This window comes from Benincasa hispida, chromosome 4 (genome assembly GCF_009727055.1).
Source record: "Benincasa hispida cultivar B227 chromosome 4, ASM972705v1, whole genome shotgun sequence".
Taxonomy (NCBI): domain Eukaryota; kingdom Viridiplantae; phylum Streptophyta; class Magnoliopsida; order Cucurbitales; family Cucurbitaceae; genus Benincasa; species Benincasa hispida.
In genome coordinates this window covers 65108856-65114761 of record NC_052352.1, presented here as the reverse complement: position 1 = coordinate 65114761, position 5906 = coordinate 65108856, and positions in this window count along the sequence as shown.

Genomic DNA, 5906 nt, shown 5'->3' with positions numbered 1-5906 from the left:
TCCCTCGAACAGTCACGAACTTGAACACGAACTCTTGAAGACTTTCTTCAAGAACTTCTCGAACCAAAAGGAGACACAACCACAATGAAACTTTGGTATTCTCAGGGTGAGAACCCAGGAGTGGTAGCATCTGAATATTTTGGTTAGGAGGGATTGTTTGAGTTTGGAGGAGGAAGAAGATCGAAGAAACTATTTTTTTTTTATTCCTTTTTGCCACAAAAATAATTAACCACCCACTAAGGGGGTTGGAGAGAAAATAGGAATTTATTATTCAAAATAATAAAATAATATAAATAAACATGATAGCTAACTTATCATATCATTTTTATATTAAACTATATGTTATATCAAATATAACATATAACCTATACTTTTAATATTGTATCACATACAATATAGTTTCTTTTCTCTATTTTATGGCATTTAATATAAATCATATTTATATTAAATCTAACAACTATGAATCACAATCATAGAAAATATATTTGAATCTCATTCAAATATTTATTTCCTCCAATTAAACTATAATGTATCAAATACATTATAATAATTATATCATATATAATTGGAACAATTTAATTATATCATATATAATTAAATTCTCTCTAATTAATTTGAACAATTCAAATTAACCCAAAAACTAATTCTCAACTAAATTCTTTTGAGTTACCAAGGAGATCTTATGCATCTGTAGCTTGAAGCTCTAACGGTACGTGAATAATTAATTAAACTCTTTAATTACATTATTCACCATCTGTTAACTGTTGGTCACTCCACTATAGACCGATAGTTGCACTCTTCGCACTATAGATATATTTATGTGTGCATTGGATATAACCAATCAACAGTACGATGACCCTTCACAAATTGCTCGTAAGTACAACTAGGTCAAATTACCATTTTGCCCTTGTAGTTACATCTAGCTCCTTAAGTACCACTGATCCCTCTAATGAACAATAGATAATAGTCCTACTATGACTAAACCCCTCTTAGGCCAGGAGAGGGTGTGGCGCCACATTGTTCAAGACCCGAAATCAACCCTTAAGGGAGCAATTTATCTACTTACCCCTACTTCGGGGAAGAAATGAATTCCATCTTGTGTAGCTGTGTTCCCAGTTCCCCAGTCAATCGAATTCCCAAAATGGTAGGCTTGTTGAGTCGGTGATCTGGTCATTCTCACCCATACAAATCAAAGTACCTCCTCATAGGCAGGAGTTCATAACTCACTCGGGATTCAGGTCATGTTACCTATGGTCATCCTGGCGAAATGAAAGTCTCTATTATGAATGGTGTTATACAATGAGACTAAACACTTCGTGATCTGGTCTTATACAAAGTGGGTCATACTCGTAGTGTCACCAGGATAAGGTACTTAACCTTATCCATATACTATAGACCATTTAGGTTATCACTTAAACATGATTCACCTGTATGTCTCCACATACATGTATAAGTTACAAAGATAATATTGGATGTTAGTTTGTTGGTTTGTGGTTAATGCAACTAAAATATCACATATTTTATAGACAAAGTGAATAAAATATCATATAATATTAATCACATAAAGAGTTTGTTCATACAATGTTTAAAAACTATAAGACACTACGAGATTTAGGGCATCAACCCCAACAATCTCCCACTTGTCCTAAAGCTAGTGGGGTGTACAAGATAATAAAATAAAAGTACACAAAACAATAAAACTAGGGCATAACACGCCCAATACAAGATCTCCCACTTGTCCTAGTCCAGCCGTGGTCTGTCCCATAGAGCCATACTCTACAAGTGACCCTCAAACACTGTCAGTCTGAAAATCAGAGTCGTGTATCCTATAAGGATCAAATCCTTAGAACCATACATAAATATATAGTCCCTCGTTCTCCTTAGATACTTGAAGATGTTCTTAATGATTGTCCATTGATCTAATCCTGGATTAGACTAATATATACTGACGACAATTTTTCAAAGTTAATTGGTTAAAATATGGTTTAGCAAAATCTTACAAAAGTTTGTTCGTTTTTCAGCAACAAGTTTTAAAATGGCTACAGCCACAATAACTTTGCTTAGCGTCGAGAAACTTACTGGCGACAATTTTTCAACATGGAAACACATGATCACGACTATTCTAATCATCATAGATCTCATGTTTTCTCTTACGGAGGTCTGTCCTCCTATTCCAGCTCCAAATGCCGCTCGAAATTTTCAGAAGGCATACGAGCGATGGACACGGGCAAACGAGAAGGCTCGAGCCTATATCTTGGCAAGTCTTAATGACGTCTTGGCCAAGAAGCATGAGCCCATGGTCATCATGGAGTCTCTGCAGGGGATGTTTGGACAACTATCTAAACAGCTCAAGCACGAGGCTCTTAAGTACATATTCAACTCTAAGATGGAGAAAGGCACCTCTATTCGTGAACATGTGTTTAACATGATGGTCCACTTCAATATGGTGGAGTTGAATGGGTCTACTATCCATGAGGGCAGTTAGGTTAGCATAATCCTGTATTCTTTATTGGATAGCTTCCTGCACTTTGTTAGTAATGTGATTCTTAACAAAGTGAAATACACCCTTACAACTCTCCTCAACGAGTTGCAGACATACCAATCTTTACTGAAAAGTAAGGAGATAAAAAAAAAGTTGAGGCAAATGTTGCTTCATCCTCAAGGACGTTCCATCGAGGTTCAACCTCAGGAACGAAATCTGCACCTTCTACTTCTAACTCTGCAAAGGGGAAGAGGAAGAAATGTGGTAAGGGGAAATGGAAGAAACCTGCTAACCTACCACTTGTCGCCCCAAGAAGGCATCTGCCGCTGGTTGAAAAGGGAAAATGTTTCCACTGCAATCAGGACGGACACTGGAAGAGGAACTGTCTTTACTGGCTGAAGGAAAGAGCCAAGGCTAAGGCCAAGGCAGATAAAGGTAAATATGATTTACTTATACTAGAAACATGTTTAGTGGAGAATGATGATCATGCCTGGATAATTGATTCGGGCACCACTAATTACGTTTGTTCTTCTTTCAGGGGATTAGATCTTGGCGACAGTTAGAGGCTGGTGAGATGACCATGTGAGTAGGCACCAGGCACGTCGTCTTAACTGTGGCAGTGAGAGGGATCCAGTTATCTTTACAGATTAGGTTTCTAGTTTTAAACGATGTATATGTTGTTCCTAAACTTAAGAGAAACCTTATTTATGTAAAGTGCCAGTTGCAATGTAAATATATGCTTTTTTTTAATGTGGATAAAGTGTTTATTCATAAAACTGGTGTTGATATTTATACAGCTTATATGGAAAGTAACTTGTATGTGCTAAGACCGTTAGCCTTAAGTTCCCTCTATAACACAGAATTGTTTAAAACTACCATAACTCAATCTAAACATCAACGAATTTCTCCAAAAGAAAATGACCAACTTTGGCACCTTCGATTAGGGCACATAATAGAATTGAGAGATTGATGAAGAATGGACTTCTAAGTGAGTTAGAAGAAAATTCTTTACCGATGTGTGATCTTGCCTTGAGGGTAAGATGACTAAAATACCTTTTACTGGAAAAAGTTATTGAGCCAAAGAGCCTTTTGAGTTAGTACATTCTGACCTTTGTGGTTCTATGAATGTGCGAGCCCGAGGTGGCTACGAGTATTTTATCAGTTTTATTGATGATTATTCTAGGTATGGGTATGTTTATCTATTGCAATGGAAGTCTGAATCCTTTGAAAAGTTCAAAGAGTTCAAGGCTGAAGTTGAAAACGCATTGGATAGACGGATTAAAACACTTCGATCGGATCGAGGTGGAGAGTTTTTAGACTCGGTATTCCAAGACTATTTGATAGAACATGGAATCATTTTCCAACTCTCAGTGCCGGGTACACCTCAGAAGAATGGTATAGCAGAAAGGAGAAATAGAAACTTGTTGGACATGGTTCGTTCGATGATGAGTTACACTTCCTTACCAGACTCGTTTTGGGGTTTCGCTGTGGAGACTGCGACATACATACTCAACTGTGTTCCATCCAAGAGTGTTGCGAGAACAACTCTGAAGTTGTGGAATGGGTGTAGAGCTAGTTTACATCACTTCCGCATTTGGGGTTGCCATGCACATGTGCTTGAGGAAAATCCCAAGAAGTTGGAACCACGGTCGAGGTTATGCCTCTTTGTAGGCTACTCCAAAGGTACACGAGGGGGTTGTTTTTATGATCCATCGGAAAATAGGATGTTTGATTCAATGAACGCTACTTTCTTGGAGGAGGATCATATTAGGGAGCGCAGTCCACGTAGTAAAGTCGTGTTACGTGAGCTTTCCAATGAAATTACTGAAACTTCAACAAGAGTTGTTGAAGAGCCTACTTCATCAGTAAGAGTTGTTGATGGTAGTTCATCTAGTAAGTCGGTTCCACCTCAAGAGTTGAGGAAACCTCGACGCAGTGGGAGCGTTACAAACCTGCCTGTTTGCTATCTGTGTTTCACAAAAATTCTTGCTATGGTAGCAGATGGTGACGTTGAGGATCCATTGTCTTATCAAAAGGAAATGGAGGATGTTGACCGGGATGAATGGGTTAAGACCATGGATCTCGAGATGAAGTCGATGTACTTCCACTCAGTATGGGATCTTGTAGATTAGCCTGATGGGGTAAGGCCTATAGGTTGTAAATGGATCTACAAGTGCAATCGGGGTGCTGATGGGAAGGTGAAAACCTTCAAGGCTTGACTTATGGCAAAGAGTTATACCCAGGTAGAGGGAGTCAACTATGAGGAGACTTTCTCGCTTGTTGCCATGTGAAAGTCGATCTGCATCCTCCTGTCCATTGCAACTTATTATAACTATGAAATCTAGCAAATGGACGTCAAGACGGCCTTTCTGAATGGCAATCTTGAGGAGACCATTTACATGGTGCAACCCAAGGGATTCATTGCCCAAGGTCAAGAGCAAAAAGTTTGCAAGCTGAATCGATCCATTTATGGGCTGAAACGGGCATCTAAATCTTGGAACATACGGTTTGATAATGCGATTAAATCGTATGGCCTTGACCAGAACGTTGATGAACCTTGTGTCTACAAGAAGATCATCAACGCATCAGTAGTTTTCTTAGTGTTGTATGTAGACGATATACTACTCATTAGGAATGATGTATGTCTACTGACTACAATTAAAAACTAGCTAGCGACCCAATTCCAAATGAAATATTTGGGAGAGACTCAGTTTGTTCTGGGTATACAGATCTTTCGGAATCGTAAGAAAAAAGTCCTAGCATTGTCTCAAGCATCGTACATTGACAAGATGTTGCTTAAGTACTCAATGCAGGACTCCAAGAGAGGCCTACTACCATTCAGGCATAGAGTCACTTTGTCTAAGGACATGTGTCCTAAGACGCCTCAAGAGGTTGAGGAAATGAGACGGGTCCCATATGCATTTGTCGTTGGCAGTTTGATGTACGCGATGCTCTGTACAAGACCAGACATATTCTACGCTGTGGGCATAGTCAGTAAGTATCAGTCTAACCCAGGCCAAGGTTACTGGACTGCAGTGAAGAATATCTTCAAGTTTCTTCGAAGAATGAGGAACTACATGCTCGTGTATGGATCTATGGATTTGATCCTTACTGGATACATAGATTCTGACTTTCAGATTGATGAGGACTCTCGCAAGTCCACGTCAGGGTCAGTTTTTACTCTTAACAGAGGAGCTGTAGTGTGCCGAAGCACTAAGCAGGGGTGTATCATCGACTCCACTATGGAGGCGAAGTACGTAGCGGCTTGCGAAGCTGCTAAGGAGGTCGTCTAGCTCAGGAATTTCTCTACAGAACTAGAAGTTGTTCCAAATATGTCTAGGCCCATTACCCTCTATTGTGACAATAGTGGGGCAGTGGCGAACTCTCAGGAGCCTAGGAGTCATAGGAGCGACAAACACATAGA